The sequence below is a fragment of the Balaenoptera borealis genome, assembly GCF_965194805.1.
Source record: "Balaenoptera borealis genome assembly, chromosome: 12".
In the NCBI taxonomy this organism is placed as follows: domain Eukaryota; kingdom Metazoa; phylum Chordata; class Mammalia; order Artiodactyla; family Balaenopteridae; genus Balaenoptera; species Balaenoptera borealis.
This window is the reverse complement of record NC_138869.1, coordinates 32,712,024-32,730,733: the sequence shown is the minus strand read 5'-3', so window position 1 is coordinate 32,730,733 and position 18,710 is coordinate 32,712,024. Positions and strand designations below refer to the sequence as shown.

The window sequence follows — 18,710 nt, the reverse complement described above, 5'->3', positions numbered from 1 at the left end:
CTCACTTGTAGCTAGGTACATTTTTTTAATTTCAGAGAAAATGTACTGGGAATTATAAGCAACCACTGTAGATTCAAGGGAGTTCATGGGCATCTCAACAATATGTGTCACTGAGCACCATTTTGTATTGTTTTGAGGTTTTTTCAGTACGTGGTCAGTATCCCCTCTTTTCAATAATAGTAAACATTGTTTTGTTTGCTTTTTTAACTAGGCTTATGCAGGTATAATTTAAAAATAGTAAAATTTGCCCCTTTTAGTGTACATTTCTATGAATTTTGATGAACACATACAGTCATATAACTGTCAACTATAAATTGGCACTTGCCATCCACTTCTACAAGGATTAAATCATATGCTGCTGCAGCTGCTGACTTTCAACACCCCCTGAAAGGAGTTCAGGGTGGAGAGCAGAAATCAGGCATTCTGTGCTCTGGGAAAAACTGGCAGAACAGGTCTTCAGATAGTTAGATATTTTTAGGAGCCAATTTTATGAGCCCAATTCTTGTCTCTCCTCATATCTAGAAAAGCACTAAATTGCTTCATGGTGACGTCTGCTCATGACTAGCAGTAACCTTCATGAGACTAGCAGAAACCTTCTGCAAAAAACATGTGCTTGATTGCATGTACTCCCCTTTCACCAAAATCATATATATATTGACCTTCCCCCCTACCTCTTTGGAGCAGTTTCTCAGAGCTATCTGAAATGCTGTCTCCCAGGCTATAGTCCTCACTTTGCCCCAAATAAAACTTAAGTCACAACTCTCACGTTGTGCTTTTTTTTTTTAATTCAGCATAACCAACATTAAAATGAAGATATAGAACAAGCATTAAAAGCCCATTTTTAGATGAGACTTAGAGAACAAAAACCACTTTTTAAGTTAAAAAAGTAATTGGGAGAAGCAAAATAAAAACCCAGATTTGGGCCACCAAAGCCACTGAACACTTCTAAGTGAGATAAAAGGCATGAAGCAAACACTCTGTAGAGCACAATTCAGTTATAAAAAAAAAAAAATCATATAATTAATTTAGCAATTCTATTGCTTTACACATAACTGTGCATAATGTATCTAACTCATTAAGACACAAAGTCTAGTCATATAATATTATCACAAGGTAACAAAGTTGCACTATTTTCTAGACATCTGGATTACTAAACCAATTTTACACATTTAATTCAGCTATTTGGTGTCATAAACACATAGCAAAAATTCACAGGGAAAAAAATGATTGTACATCTGGCACGAAGATGGCTCCAAGAATTGGACTTACGATGAGTAAATCATGTTTTTCTATCCTACTTCCTCCAGAGTATAAATACTCCAAATATAACTGTTTCCAAAGTAACCACGATCAAGAAAGGAGACTGCACAAAGGAGACAAGATGAATAAGTTATATCCAGCCCTCTTTAAAGGCTGAGACTTCCCCTCAGGATAAGGAACCTGTAGTTTCTTATCCTTGACAAGTTGGCCTATAAACCAAAAAAGAGTGTCTCTTGTTTGTTCTTCCATTGCTAGTTTTCTAGCTTTGGTGCACATCAGATTCTCCAGAGAGAGAGCCTAATTTTTAAGCCACTCATCGTTCCTGTCTAGAACTTCTTTTACTCATTCATTCTTTTTTATTTTTCTTTTAATTTTTATTTATTTATATTTATTTTTGACTGTGTTGGGTCTTCGTTTCTGTGCGAGGGCTTTCTCTAGTTGCAGCAAGCGGGGGCCACTCTTCATCGCGGTGTGCGGGCCTCTCACTGTCGCAGCCTCTCTTGTTGCGGAGCACAAGCTCCAGACGCGCAGGCTCAGTATACTCATTCATTCTATTAGTTACTCTATGATGACTTCTATTTGCTGAGCCCTGGACTACGGATCCAAAATCCCAAACACCCCTGCATAGGAGACTAGGAAAGATAAGGAGTCTAGAGTCTCCATCTTCCCCCTTTCCTCCCCAGCCATCAGCTTCTGTTAGCATTAATCCTGTGAGTTGTGGCAGCCCTTGAGATTAAACATGATTAGTCTTAAAATCAAAGGCAACTACTAACATCAATAATAAAACAAGTATTAGAAGAAAACATTAATTTCTTTACAACTTCGATGTGGGGAAAGCCTTTCTAACTATGATTCAAATCCAAATGTTAAAAAAATTAGGAAAAGATTGAAAATTCTGACTATATGAAAATTTTAAAACTCTTTTGCACAGAAAAAAAAAACCCATAAGCAAAGTCAAAAAACAAATGCATGCTAGGAAAAAGCATATACAATATATATAATAGATTAAGCACCGATCACTTGTTAAAAGTTAAAGGAAAAAAGGTATTCAAAACCCCAGTTTTTTGTATGAGCAAAATAAAGGAACAAGAAGGTCACAGAAAAGGATATAGAAATGGCCTTTAAACATATGAAAATATGCTTACCTTCACTTATAATAAGAGAAAAGCAAATTAAAACTACAGTTAGAATTACGACAATTGTACTACACTGATGTAAGAGGTTAACAATAGGAAACAGTGGGTGTGGAGTACATGAGAACTCATACAATTTGTATTATCTTTACAACTTTTCTATAAATATAAATGTATTCTAAAATAACACATTTATTTAAAAACAACTACACCAAGATACTGTTTCTCACTTACCAGATTAGCAAAAGTTCAAAAGCTTGACAATATACTCTGTTGGCAAGGGTGTGGAGAAACAGTCCCTCTTTTGCATTGCTAGTGAGAATGCAAAAGGGTATATAACCTGTAAGAAGGGATATTTGGTATTAGCTAATAAAACTATGTATCTGTTTACTCATATATCCATCTACCTATTTATCTGTATGTTTACTTAACAGCAATGTCAGTTACAGCAATTCGCTCTGAACATACAGCTTCAACCATAAAGGAGAAACAACAGACACGAAGTTATTCACTGTGGCCTTATTTCTAATAACAAAATACTTAACAATCTAAGCCATCCACAGGAACCACCCCAGTATATCATAAGAAGGAATACTAGTCATCTGTAATAAAGAATAAGGAGGATTTTAATAAAGTGATATGGAAAAATTGCCAGGTTGAAAAAAAGCAAAGTGAAAAAGAATACGTGTAGTACACTACCTTCTGCATAAGAAAGTAAGCATTTATATATATGTATGTATTTGCTAGTTTTGTAATAAACACCTGAAGGATAAACTGGAAACTAATGAAAACATTTTCTATGGAGGGTAGGTAAGACCTGGGTTGAAAGGGTAGGCATGAAATAGGACTTCCTTGGACAACTTTTTATCTAAGTTTGGCTTTTGAACCATGTAAAGTTTTACATATTCAAATAGAAAAAGATGGAAAAAACAAAACATAAACTTGCATGCAAACAGGAAAAGAAGTAAAAGGTATGCTATATTGATAAAAATAACCACAGATGACAAAAAATGAATTCCAATAAGTTTTGAGTCTAGTACTCTGAATGTACATTCACAGTGGAGCATTAGTACAAAAATAAGTACAAATTAATCTTGAACTTTACTTAGTAGATTGGTTGTTGGAAGTAGTATTGATGTAGTATTTCTGAAACTATTTTCTGAATGTTATAGGATAGAGCAAATGAATCAATACATTGAACTCTCACAGTGGAATAAAGGAGATACGAATAAGGAATGAGGGAAGCTGAAGAATTTTGTGATGTTGGATTTGAAATGTAGGTTATTACATATATAGTATATACATGTATATACACATAAATACATACATATATCTTAGAAGTAAGGACACCAAAGTATCAATGATCCCACCTAGTAGCCGAATCTTTGTTTCTAAATTCCATTCCCCGCTAAAGGGAGGCAGTGCTCTTTGAAGAAATGACTTATTCTTGATCAGGACTAGGGAAAATACAATGTAAGCTTAAAAGATCTTATTTTCTTCAAGGGCATACTCAAAACTGACAGAGACATGTCAAAAGGACACAGGAACTAGCTTAGAGGGGATCCTACTGGCTAACCTGGGGACAATTTGAGCATCACTAAAGAATAAGGATCTGTTTATATAGTTATATTTAATTTGTGGAACTTCCTTGAGCTATACACATATGATTTGCACATCTTCTGTAAGCTGACTTTACTTAATACAAAGTTTGAAAAAAAAAAGCTGTGATAAAAGCAGCAAAGAAAACACATATTTTATTTTAGCTGAAAGAAGTACCATACTGTATGAGTAAATTGTTCCAGCTAGGATGATAATTATCCAATCCTACTACGGATATGGGGAGGAGGAGCTCTTTTGTTACCAAAGAATATCAGCTAATAAATATAGAAGAACACCATCAGGCAAGATTCATCCATGAATAATAAAACCAATGGATGAAAAGTTCTTGGGAAACAGAATATTCACCCACTCTCAAAATATCACCTCACAGATTACTTACTAATTACAAAGCAAAAAAAAAATCTCAATAAAACACATACCTTCCAAAATTTGAGGTATTTGGAGAATATCACCTTAATCAAGTGATCATACGGCATCACCAAGAATGATACAAACAAATTAGGTGCCTTTGATATGGTACAATGTGAAGTATACAATATCACCTAGGTAGTATTTTAGCCAAAAATGTTTAAACTAAATCTAATCATGAGCAAACAACTGGACAAATCCACATTGCGTGGCATTCCAAGACACTGGCTTGGAAACTTCAAAAATATTAACTCATGAAAGATAAAGAAAAGCAGGAGACTATTCCAGATTAAAGAGTCCAAAGCAGTGCAACAACTAAAGAAATGTGTAATCTGAGTGGATTTATAGAAAAGAAAATAGAAATAAGGAAAAAGGGACACTACAAGGTACAAGGGACATTAATGGGGACATTTGACTATATTTGATAACATAGTGTTTAAATTTCTTGGGTGTGATAATAGTACTATGGTTACACATTGATCTTAGGAGATACAAGGTTAAATGTCAGGTGGAAATACAATGTCTACAGCTGAATTGCAATTCGTTTTTCAAAAGTATATAAATGAGAAAAAGAAAGCAAATGAACAACAGTGCCAAAATGTTAATGAATAACTGAATTCCTGTGAAAGGTATTTGGGTATCTGTTGTTCTCTCAATTTTTCTTAAATTTTAATATTCTCAAAGTAAAAAGTTGGGAGGAAAATAATTGGGATAGACTAAAAAAAAAAAAAATCAAGGACAACTAGCATTTTCTAAATGCTTGCTATGTGTCAGGCCCTATTCATAAGGGGGTTTCAATAATAACTCATTTAATCCTCATAATTCTATGTGATTGATAGTAATACTTATACAGATGAGGAAATTGAATACTATAGAGAGAAAATAACTTGCCCAAGCTAGTAATCAGAATAGTTAGGATTCGAACCTAAGAAATTTAGATTCAGAGTTCATTATCACAGACACAATATTCTTCTGCCCTTCAAATAAATAATAAATCAGATTATTGAAACATACTTATTAAATAATATGATTAGTAGAACAAACATATTAATCACATCAGCCTAATGATTATACCTATCTGATATTTCCTACATGCCCAACACAGAATTCTGGAGGGTTCAATTGGTTCTGATTAGTTCTCTTTCCTATGCTGGAAAATAAGACCAGCAATAACTGGAGGCCAACGAACATCCTGGGGTGGGATGGAGGGTTGATTTTTATTACCATAGTGTCTTCAGTTATGGGCATTATTTTTAAAACAGAGAATATAGAGAAAGTCAAAGAATCAATATTTATAACTAGTAGGTTTAAAAAATCAAAGAAAAAGGAACAAAAGTACAGGTGCTTTGAGGTTTGGATTATGATAAAAATGCCATTATAAAGCGATCCATTTCCCCAGATGGTAGCGGCTAAAGACCCTAACACAGTAAAAATTACATCATTAGTCAGTTAATCAGTTTTCTCTCACAATGACTCAATGGGGTGCCTTCTTTAACTCAATACAGTAACCAGCTCACCAACAGTATCTAAAAAAGAGAAAAGTTACAAGAATAAAAAAATTGACACAAAAAGCTATGGAGAAGAGAGTCTGAAACAGACAAAAGTGGTTGTACTATAAAAGAAAGTGAGAAATGGAAAGGGAAATGTCAGGAATCAAAGGTTAAAAGAGAAAAGATCAGGATTAAAAAAAAAAAAAAAGATATTCAAGTCTCTTATAAAAGAAAAGGGACAAGTCGGGAGATAAAAATCATGACCAGAGTTGAAGCCTGAAAACACAAGGCAACAGACAAAAAGAAGCGGTATTAGCAGTGCCATTCACTCACTCATTTACTCATTCATTTAACATCTAGAATATAGAAGGTACTTTGTGAACCTTTGAGAGACACAAAAATGATAAGCAGGGATCCCGGCCCTCAAAGAGCCTAGCTGCTCAAAATATTCTCATTTTTGCATGTTCCTATTTTTTAAATGTGATTTTTAATTATTGATGCCACACCTTAGTTAACTGTGGTAGTTAATTTTATATCTCAACTTGACTGGAACACAGGGTGCCCAGATTAAACATTATTTCTAGGTCTGTTTTTGAGGGTGTTTCTAAATAAGATTAGCGTTTGAATCTGTTTACTCAGTAAACGAGACTGCCTTCCCCAATGTGGGTGGGCATCATCCAATCCAGTGAGGGCCTGAACAGAACAAAAAGACAGAGAAAAGGGGAATGCATCCTCTCTGCCTGACTGATTAAGCTGGGACATCAGTCTTCTCCTGCCATCAACTGTGACTTGCACCATCCGCCTTCTGGTTCTTAAAACTAAACTACCAGCATTCCTGGATCTCCAGCTTATAGATGGCAGATTGTGCAACTTCTCAGCCTCCATAATCATATAAACCAATTCCTATATATAATGAATATATTTATTTATTCCTATATAAATAAACACACACACACAGGTAAGCAGCTTTTGGCAGGAAAGAGCACTTCGCAGGAGGCCCCTTTTGTCTTGTCACTTTAGCAAAGCTATATTGCAGGGGTCCCCAACCCCCGGGCCATGGTCCACGGCCTGTTAGGAAGCAGACCACACAGCAGGAGGTGAGCAGTGGGCGAGTGAACGAAGAAGCTTCATCTGCCACTCCCCATTACTGCCTGAACCATTCCACTTCCCCACCCCGGTCCGTGGAAAAACTGTCTTCCACAAAACCAGTCCCTGGTGCCAAAAAGGTTGGGGACCACTGCTATATTGTAACTAACCTTAAGCCAGGCACTACTCACCTCTGGCCAAGCACACTTTCAAATCTTTTGATCACACAATACCTTGCCTAACCTGTTGGTTCTTTCCTTAGATCAAAGAAATAGAAATGAAGAATAAGTAATTAACAGATAACTAAATCTCTTCCCTAGCTTCCCCTTCGGTAATCTTGTGAACAAACTGTGTGAACAAAATAGCATCTAAAGAAAGATCACAAGAAGTCGACAAGCGTGCACATAGTGGAAAATGGCAATGAGTCTGATCCCCTACCTCAATGATTAACTGAGATTTTTTCTCCTTTTCTCTTTGAAAACTTTCATGGCTGAGCAGAATCTTCAGAGTTGGTTTTGGGACACAAGTCCACCTTCTCCCCAGATTGCCAGCTTTCTGATTAAAAACAACTTTTTCCATTTCTACCAACACTTGCCTCTTGAGTATTGATTTTCAAGCAGCGAGCAGCTGGACCTGAGTTCAGTAACACACACACACACATAAATACCTCCTATTGGTTCTGTTTTTCAGAAGAACCTTAATACGCTAATATTCTCATACTCAGCACGTACTTCCAAATATTACAGCAGTTACATCATCCATAAAAGAGGGTACTTTTTTTTTTTTTTTTTTTTTTTTGTTATTTTTATTTTTTTAATGCTATTCTTCTCTGCTTACATTCTTTTTATTTATGTATGTATGGCTTTGTTGGGTCTTCGTTTCTGTGCGAGGGCTTTCTCTAGTTGTGGCAAGCGGGGACCACTCTTCATCGCGGTGCGGGGGCCACTCTTCATTGCGGTGCGCGGGCCTCTCACTATCGCGGCCTCTCGTTGCCGAGCACAGGCTCCAGACGCGCAGGCTCAGTAATTGTGGCTCACGGGCCGAGTTGCTCCGCGGCATGTGGGATCCTCCCAGACCAGGGCTCGAACCCGCGTCCCCTGCATTGGCAGGCAGACTCTCAACCACTGCGCCACCAGGGAAGCCCCAAGAGGGTACTTTTTAATGGCAACTGCTGTACTGAAGGAGTTTATTATGAAAGGAGATGTGTTCACATTTCTGATAGACTGATAGTATCATCATTAATTAAAGCAGCATCATAAAGTGGTGCTATGATGTATAGATACTTTCAACTTTGGAAACATATCATCCATTTTCTTTTCATTATCTTATTCCAGAAAGGTGAACATTGGCAAAGGACAAGGAAATCTAAAGGAAGCAGAAAGACAGATAAGGAGTTTAGGAATCAAGTTTTCATTTTCTTTGTAATTTTCCACAGGACTTCTATGAAAAAAAGCAATACTGACCAATGGAGTATTTTTCATATTGTGTCTGAGAACAAATTCTGGGTAAAGGAAGATACAACAAGGGAGAGGCTCTCAACCAGATATCCTTTCCCAGTATCTCACATGCAGAAAACACCTAAGTGAGGTTTACTTGAAAGAAAATCAGAAATTGACCTCCCAGCCTGTGTATGGTTTCTGCTCTTACTAAGGTCAGCTTAATCCCTGAAAAGAGCTGAAAATTCAAGTTTAAATGGGTGTTTCATATATCCAATTTGGAGGACCAACCTCTACCCCCCAGGTCAACAAAAGAGGGTGAAAAGCATGGAAGTAAACATCCATTATTTAGACTGATCAACATCTGACTCCCTTAGGGCACTGCCCCTCCCCAGCTCATTGTTTTCTCCTGGGATCTCAACTGAGTGTCTCATCTCCCTCACCAGAGGTAGGAATGTGACTCAAGCTAACCAATCTGAGTCTTCTGGGGGGATTTATATGAATCAGCTGTAAGAGAAAGGTGCTTCTGAGAACATGGGTAGTATTAAAAAAAAAACAAAGAAGAAGAAAACAGGCCCAGAATGGAGTCACTTGCGCTAAGCCCCATGTCAACAAATCAAGAGTTAATACCTAATCTAATTGTAGTTTCAGTCTCTCCTAGAAATGTAATCTTAACCAGTCAGTCTGAAATTTCCTGGCCAGCACTGGTGAGATAATCCATCTGATGGAACTCTGCCATCCCCCAAGAAGGTACTTTGCCTGAAACAATCCTTTCTTTTATTTATGACTTTCTTGTCCCACTCCCTTTCTGCCCTTTCCTTGTCTGAAGCTCTTTGGAGCCCTTTTCTATCTACTAGACAGGATGCTGCCTGATTCATGAATCGCTGAATAAAGCCAATTAGATCTTCAAATTCACTCAGTTGAATTTTGTTTTTTGTTTTTTTAAATTTTATTGGAAATACATTCCTTTTTTTTTAATTAATTTATTTTTGGCTGCGTTGGGTCTTCGTTGCTGTGCGTGGGCTTTCTTTTTTTTTTTTTTTTTAGTTGCGGTGAGCAGGGGCTACTCTTCATTGCCATGCGCAGGCCTCTCATTGTGGTGGCCTCTCTCGTCTTGGAGCATTGGCTCTAGGTGCGCAGGTTCTACAGCGCAGGCTCAGTAGTTGTGGCACACGGGCCTAGCTGCTCTGCAGCATGTGGGATCTTCCTGAACCAGGGCTCGAACCCGTGTCCCCTGCATTAGCAGGCGGATTCCTAACCACTGCGCCACCAGGGAAGCCCGAATTTTGTTTTTTAATAGTAGTTAAATTCACACCACCACAAGGACTTAGACTGAAGGAAAATTAAGAGCATGTAGAGAAGAAATGGGCTATGAGATGGGGAGGAGCACAGGCAAATTCACCATGAAGCTATTGCAACTTAAGTTTCCAGGTCCTTTTAGAGCAATGTGGTCATTTATGATCTTTTAATAAAGAAGCTTCTCCAAACTGTGTAAACTTCAGGCTACACAAAACCTAGATTCACCCCTGGAAGAAACAGTTTTGAATAAACAATGAAGCACCTATAGCCATCCATGACAAAAGTCAGGTTCATCCCACTGAAAACTGCAATTATGTGAGCCAAAATTCCCATTTTCATTTCTCTTGGGATATCCTGAATTCAGTTTTACCCACTTGCAACTGAAGGGTAGCAGAATATGTCACCCCAAAATATGACTCTTCAGCATAAGGATTATTTTGAGCCAATTATTGGAAGAAACAGCAGACACAGGAGAAGCTCTGAAAATAGAGTAGAACTTGCCCTTTTGTAAGAGACATTTACATTTATAAAGGAAATCTCCATTAGTAAGTGTCTCCCTCTCTGTACCAGGAAGAGAAGGATGACTCTAAATCACAAGAGAATCTTATCAATGGAGAAGGCGTTAAATCTATAGAACAAATCTTACCCGTTTACCATGCTTTTCCTAGTAAACTCCCGTAACTACCTACCCCAACCCTCCTTATCTTTCTTTTGTCTTTAGCTGAAGATGGTATTTAAGGTAGTAGATGCACCATCTCAGGGAGTTACTCAGTTTTTCTGGGTATCTCCCATGTATACATGAAGTATACAGGTTAATAAATTTCCATTTGTTTTTCTCCTGTTAATCTTTTATTACTGGGAGGTTTGGGGTGGTCTCAGCCAAGAATTCAGAAGGGCAGAGGGGAAATTATTTTTCCTCCTCTACATAACCAAAAGAATTTGGAGAATTTACGAAAACAATAAACTTAACTTCCTCTCAGGAAAATAGTATGAATCAATACTATTTTCAACTTTCAAAATATATATATTATAAGCTATGACTTTGCTTTTGTCCAAATTTCAGAATGTTGCTAACAGAAAGTTCCCACATCAGATTTAAGCAATTTTAATAAAACAAACCATAGGACAACCTTTACAGATTTTTCAAAGATATTTTTCCTTTAATTAATTAACAATAAATGAAAAAAAGAAAGATTAAGCTGACACTACAAAAAGTCTCATTTAATAATAACCTTTTGGGACTTCCCTGGTGGAGCAGTGATTAAGAGTCCGCCTGCCAATGCAGGGGACACAGGTTCATGCCCTGGTCTGGGAAGATCCCACATGCTGCAGAGCTACTAAGCCTGCGCACCACAACTACTGAGCCTGCGCTCCACAGCCCATGCGACACAACTACTGAAGCCCACGCGCCTAGAGTCCGTGCTCCGCAACAAGAGAAGCCACCGCAATGAGAAGCCCATGCACCTCAACGAAGAGTAGCCCCTGCTCGCCACAACTAGAGAAAGCCCTGCACAGCAACGAAGACCCAACACAGCCAAAAATAAATAAATTAATTAATTAATTAAAATAATGATAATAAGTATAACCTTTTTATGTTGTGTGTTTACCAAACGTATTTTTATTTCTGCGTTGCACAGAGTACTTATTTTCTACCGAGCGTTCCATTTAAATTCTCCTCTCTTGGCCAATCCACATGATTACTAAGGAATCCATTCTTAATACTATATGTGTCAAACCCCTACCAGCAGTGCTTTGTCACCCACAGTCGCCTCGAAACAAATTACATTAGATATCTAAGACTCTTGGAAATCTGCAAGAAAAGCATCTTCAGAAATGTTTCACTTAAGCAAGCCTCTGCCTTCTTGGGATTTTTCTTTGAAGAAGATAATTTAGAAAGTGGTAAAAATTAATGGAGGATATTCCACACTTTTCTGAATAGCAACATGCAAACTAATAAAGGTCCAGAGAGTTCTTCCATGTAGTTCCAAGGAAATAAAATGTGCTTCTTATTAAATATTTCTCAAAAGGTACTTACAATACTACATTTGTTGGAAAAATTAGATATTTATCTTAAAAGAAACATGAAATATTTCATGTCCAAAAGATCAGGAAATCAATCAAAATGGACCATTTGTCTTGTAAATGATTCATTCAGAATGACAAAGAAAATCACTGTTGTACCAGGAAGTGACCAGCTCATTTTGAAGAACAGCAGGCAGTGGGAGAAACATGGATTTTGTGATTTTGAAGAAAATCACTGTTACTTCTGAGCAATGATTCAAGTCCCAATCAAGTCCTGTCACCACCCCCATACACCTTGCCTCTTCACCTAAAGAAGACAATAAAATTTGTACTGACCCCACCAAAAAGTGTGCAGCCAAATGATCTCACTTTAAAGAACTCTGTATACACACACACATACTAATACACACACACATACACTCACACACACCCCTCCATCACCACCAGCATGTTGGAGAACAGCCACCTCAGCAGTAAAGAGATTTGAGAGCTAAGTAAACCTCCTGGCCAGAGGTCCTGGTGTCCTGGTGTCTTCATCTAATCCCAAGTCACTATGGAGTAGGTCCCTGCAGGGCACTGGCTTTGGTGCCACGGAGCACTGCCATTTCCAGCATTGCCAGTTCTTTTAACCTTCAAGAGAGCAGAGAAGAGGCATTCAAACCGACGAGTAAAGAGATGTCCTGGCCGTCTAATTTCAAAGTAGATCATATCAGAGTCTCTTATGGTTTTTAGAAGTATTTTATGCTACTCTGATGGAAACCTAAAACAGTAGTAGCTTCTGTCTGATAAATGCCATAGAGGGGTAAACAGTAAGTCTAAAGCAAAGGGAGGGGGGTGAAATTATTTTGCTGCAATAGGCAACACAGTGAAAACAAGAGACTATTGAAGTTTAAACAAATCATCTGTATTTATTCTGGTAAAGACTTTCCTCATATCAGCACTTTAAATACCACTGTAAAATGCTGACAGTAATTATGTGAATGTGGCTACAAAAAATTAAACTTCCCAACTAATGGGTTTCAAAGGTGTTTCCACTCCTGCCTTACACACACACACACACACACACACACACAGAGACACACACATGCGCGCACATGCGCAAGAACATTTCGGGTATCTCTGTTAGGATTTCCCAAAGTCAACTATACTGCACGGAAGGAAAATATCTATACTCCTACTACTACCACCACTACTACCAAGAAACAAGTCCAGAAAGAAAGAATGTGAGCCATAATACACTAACCTGAGGCCTGTGCTAGGCTTCTAGTTGGAAGCAGTGTGGCAGAGCAGTTATCAACCTGAACTTTGGAGTCACATCATACAGAATTGAATCCTATCTTAGTCATTGGGTGACTAGGGCTAGTAACTAAACCTCCCTGAACCCCAGTTTCCTCACCTGCAAAATGGTGACAGTCATGTATGTTACAGGAATTAAATGATGAAATGTATATAAAGCACTTAGTACAGATTCTGGCTCACAACAAAGCACTTGTGAAGTGTAGAGTAATTGCTATTATTATTACCATTATCAACAACTCTCACAGAGCATGCTTCTTGGTTAAACAGACACGAAGCTTAGGGGAATAAAGTCACTCTCAGCAAAGTTAGACTTTAAGAAAATAGAAATTGCCTAGTACTTTGGTTAAAATGCACCTTTGTCTGACTTTATATTTTTGGAATTGGCATGTCTATTGGGCAGCTGATACAGCCTGTGCAGGATCTGCAATCTCAACAGAAAGGCAAGTATAACCTTCCTGGTTGTAATAAACAACTTGTTAATCTTTGGATGAATGGACTTCCCTGCTTTGACCTTTTCTACTCAAAATGTGGCACACAGACCAGAACATCAGCATCACTGGGGAACTTCTTAGAAATGCAGAATCTCAGGCCCCACCCCTAATCTACTGAATCAGAATTTTAACAAGAACCCTAGGTGATCTGTATGCACATTAAAGCTCAAAAAGCACTATTGTAGACCAGAAAATTTAATATACAACTTAACCCGTTTTGGATGTGTTTTCTGTAATCTTTGCTATACAATAAACCACTCCAAAACTAGTGACTTAAAACAATAAGAATAACAACCATTTATTTGTCCTACATCTTCAGTTTGGGCAGCGCTTAGTGGGACAACTCATCTCTCTGCTCCACATAATGTTGACTGGGGCAGTCCAGCTGGGACTGCAAGATCCAAGTTGGCTTCCCTTCCCTCCATGCCCCTCGGCTGATATGACTGGGACAGCTGGGGGCTGGCTGGGCCTCTCTCCATATCTTCGTAATCCTCCACAAATTTTCTCCCAATGACCTCTCTCTTGCTGCATAACCAGACTTCTTAAAGTGATGGCACAGGGCTCTAAAGAGTGTTTATCTCCAGCCAACCTAAAGTCTAGCTAGACTCAGAACTGACACAGTGTTATTTCTGCCATTTTCTATTGGCCAAAAAAAGTCAAAAGGTCAACCAAAACTCACAGGAAGGACTCGAACCTTGGAAGAAAGTGGTAGAGCTATCTAGATTCCGTAGAGTCATGGCAAGCAATAAAGGAATAAGGGGAGTTGCCACCTCATTACTAAAAGTGTCAGTGCAATGATATCCTAATAAAAGGTGTTCTAACAGAAATTATAAGAAAACTCTCAAAAGAGAAGTCAGGTGCAATACAGCAGAGAATCAAGCAAGACATCTTTATGTAAGGGGGGAGTAAAAACATACAAATATACCACCCCTATAATTTTCTTAACTTATAATTTTTGAATAGATGATACATACAAGAAGTAATTAATTGAAATAATACCAAAGGAGCAATGTACAGTGAAAAATGTCTTCTGACGCGTGCTTTTAAAAATCTCTTATGCAGTCTTCAACATATGCATATATAAATATATATACATATACTTTACATTTCTATGACCACAAATAATAGCATATTCTAACCCTTCTTTCACTTAGAGATGGTTCTATATAGATACAGGCTTTATAAAGGCTTAATTATATTACAGTGCATAAACATTCCATAATTTATTCACCAATCTCCTATTTCTTGGACATTTAGACTATTTTAAATCATTTGTTATTAAACAAAATGCCATGATGAATATTTTAGTACAGAGATTTTTGTGCATCTAGTGACTATATTTCTAAAATAAATTACTAGAAATGAAACTGCTAGGTCAAAGGGTTGTGTGCATTTTATTTTGATAGTTATGGCCAAATAGCTTTCCAAAGACAATATACCAATTTATACTTCCATTCATGATATCAATATATCTTGCATTGAAGCAATTCCAAAATATCCAAAAGTTCACCATCATTTTTCTGCCAATTGATCCAGTCCCTCTGAAATGGGGGTTGGGGGTAAATATCATCTACTTTTGCTTATAAGTATAGGCAGGTTATAATTATTATTACCCAAGATTCAAGGCTATATCATTACCTACTGCACCACTCTGTCCTCACTGTGCTATAATTCTAACTGGTCATATAGATCTTTAATTTGCAGATCTCCTCAGAATACAGATTATCTGCATTCTGCAGACATCTGCAAAAAGCCATCCACAAGTGCATATTTCACGGCTGAATATTTTTACATAACATCAGCTGGAGCCCATCATTCCAGTATTCTCGCCAAGTGTCACAACCTGCTCTATTATATCAATAAGCATCTTCAATTAGTCATTTTCTCCCCATGGTGACGACAGCTATAATAGCGTGCAGTGGTCTGATGAAGTTTGTAATACAAAGTACAGATGAGGATATTAGAAGGAAGAGGATACAAAATTAGAATAGCATAAAAAAATTCCACCTCCCAAATAGTCATTTGGGAAATGACACAGTATTCAAGAACGAATACAAAAATGCAATTACTTTTGAAAAAGAGGGATAAATAAATTCACCACGGGAACACATTCTTGCCCCAGATAGAACTCTGGTTTTTATTGACTAATTAGTCATTAAGTGTTATCCCAAAAGCAAGTATAAATAAAAGAATATTTGGTAAATTGAAAATAAGTTGTCTTAAATAGAATTATAAGATGAAAATAAATACCAACGGAGAACACTAGTTTGAAAGCGTTGTACAGTAGTAAATAAATTAGAAGGCATAACACAGTTGGCTCTCCTCTCAGAATTTTTCCTAAACCTTCCAGTTCTCACCTTGTCCACTACTATCACTGGGCTCCAAGCCACCCCAACCATATCTGGCATGGAGCCATGTCTTCCTAACTGCCCACCTTTTCAGCCCCTCTCTTGTCCTTTTCACCTCTTCTATTCAGAGCAGCTGAAACTATTACTTTTTAAAAATATAAATCAGATCATGTTATGTCTTTCCTTTCAGTCCTCCTGTAGTTTCCCTTACAATAAAAATCTAAAAGCTTCACCATGGCTGAAAAGGTCCTATGCAATCCAGTCCTGCCACCTCTTCAATGACATGTCCCACTGCTCCCTTCTCATCCCCACACTGGCCTCCAACAAGCACAGTCCCAACTCAGATCCTCAGGCCTTACTATTGCTTCTAGCTAGGATGCTTGTCCCTCAAATATTCATATGTACCCCCTCCTCTTAACTTTAATCACATTTGTCCTCAAATGTCACCTCATCAGAGAGGTATTCTTTGACTACCCAATCTAAAAGGCAACCCAAAGCTCTAACAATGCATGCTGATTTACGTTCCTTATACCACTTACTCCACTTTACATTATAATATGCATATGTGTATCAATTTATTATCTTTATCTCCTAGAATGTAATTTCTATGAAGGCAAGAAGAAGCAAAAATATAAATTGTGCATCCCAACCAGACACAAAATCATACTGTGATTGTGAATTATATCCATAGTTGTTAAAACATCATTTAACTTACTTTGGGTCAAATTCATTCAACACAGCAAACATTTAATGAACTTCTAATTATATATGGGGCTATTATATATTCTGTTTATAATATGCATTACATTACATAATATGTATTATATATATTATGTATATGTAAATATATATATTATATATTAAATAATATGTAAATATAATATAAATATTATATATAAATAATATATATTATATATTATATAATGTAATACATATTATAAACAGAATATATATTATATAATGAACATTTAATTAATATGGGGTTCCAGAAGCACAGGTCCCAGTGTCTATTCCTGGAGACAGAACTTTACAGTGTTTAGGAGACAAGACACAAAATATGAGCTATTGAAATACCAGGTCAAAACATTAACAATCAGAAGCCAACATAAGTAGGACAGATAATAAATGTCAGGAAGTTCGGACGAGAGACTTGTGTAGGCTAAGAGGGTGAAGGATAGTTTCAAAAAGAAAGATGGAGAGGATCAGGAAAAGGAAACTAGAAGGAGGAAAGCATTCCGGTTAAGCTCACAGCATAGGGAAAAACAAATTATACCAGTGATCCTCAGACTTCAGGGCATGGAACCCTGGGGCTAGATGGTTACTGACAGGACAAAACAAAGACTAATAAAGTTATGTCCCTTTCAGTTCTCTTTCAATCTTTCTAATTCATCCAATGAGAAATATTAATTAGTGCTAACACGTCAAAACACCTTCCTAACACTTGGCTAACGTGAATAGCATCATTTTATTTTTGTTATATTCCCCTTTAAAGTTTCATTCCCTTATTTATTGTAACGGATTTTATTTTCCATTTATGGAACACTATGTGAGTTTCTTTATATATAAACTCATTTAAGTAAGTAAAATGAGTTATTTTAAAGCCAGACATTAAACCAATCCTGGACCAGGTGGCTGGGAAACCACCTGCCCAGACACAGTAGAGCCCAGCTTTAAAGTAAGCAAAGGGTGCTCAGCGGAGAAAAGCAGAAAGGGAAACTCTTGTCAAAATGCAAGAGGCCTCATGGCAGGCTAAAGATTTTGAAAAATATTCTTTAGGCCTGTTTCCCAACTGGTTACAAATTCCTTGGAAACATGCCCTTTGCACAAGAGTGTGGCATGCCTCTCATTTTTAAAACTGCATGAACTATGACAATCGTCAATTCCATTATACAAAATTAAAGACAAAGTAGAAAAAAGCTAACATTACTCCATACTGTATGAGAAATATAAAAGCACAACCATAACTACAGTTTTAATTTAAAAAATTTTTGTCTGTATCAATTAGGATCTGGGCAACAACAAAGTATACACAAAACACTCAACTGGGGTAAGCTGCAGAACTTTTTACAAAGGTGTGGTAATGGTGTGGGGAAACGAAGGGTTAATGCAGTATGTGGGGTTAAGGGAGGAGCCCATTTATAAAGCCAACAGAGAAGAACCTCCCAGGCACAGAACAGAGTAGAAAGTGGGTATGAAGGGATAAACGGAAGATACCCAGCACAAAAACAAGGCTATTTTCAAATACCTGCTGGGTATTTATTTACTACTGTCTAATCACTAGCTTTAGCTTGGGCTTTGGGCTACAGAGATTGAGTGTAGACAGCCTGGACTTAAACTTCAGCTTGCCACTCATCAGCTATGTGAGTTTCTTATGTCACTGAACTTACTTTTTCTGATAAAATGGGGGACAATAGCAGTATTCACCATAAGGCTGGTGTGAGAGCAAATGAGTAAATGTATATGAAGCACTTAGCATACGTCGCCTACAATAAATGTGTTGTGCACGTCAGGGGGTGGGAGAGGGTCATGTTAGCCACCAAAATGTTTGAGAGAAACCTACAGGAGGAAAACTTAAAATTGTGGAAATTCTCAATTTAAATTCCATTAACTTAATACTTCATACGACTTGGCCAAGAAAACCCACATAATTCTAATCTATTGATAAAATATCTGCAAGGCATACAAAGCAGGAAAATTATCTACACTAGTAGAGGCAGGTAGGGGTGATGGTGGTGGCAGCGGCAGGGAGTGGACAGTAAAGACCTCCTGGAGAAGGCGACATTTAAAACGAGACCAATCTGAAGCCAAAGAGGAGTCA

At 37.3% G+C, this 18,710-nt stretch overlaps 1 protein-coding gene across 10 annotated transcripts in view; it reads right to left on the bottom strand.

The window, feature by feature from the left end:
- The window catches only part of FHIT (fragile histidine triad diadenosine triphosphatase), a 1,491,711-nt gene that overhangs the window by 1,158,572 nt on the left and 314,429 nt on the right, over positions 1 to 18,710 (bottom strand). For 3 of the 10 annotated variants that reach the window (XM_082344838.1, XM_082344846.1, XM_082344850.1), the window contains one exon: positions 2,628 to 2,733. The exons of the other annotated variants lie outside the window; for them this stretch is intronic. The gene's annotated coding sequence lies outside the window, so the exon portion shown is untranslated. Of the gene's footprint in view, positions 1 to 2,627; positions 2,734 to 18,710 lie in introns of those variants that run through there. 10 annotated transcript variants of the gene reach the window in all.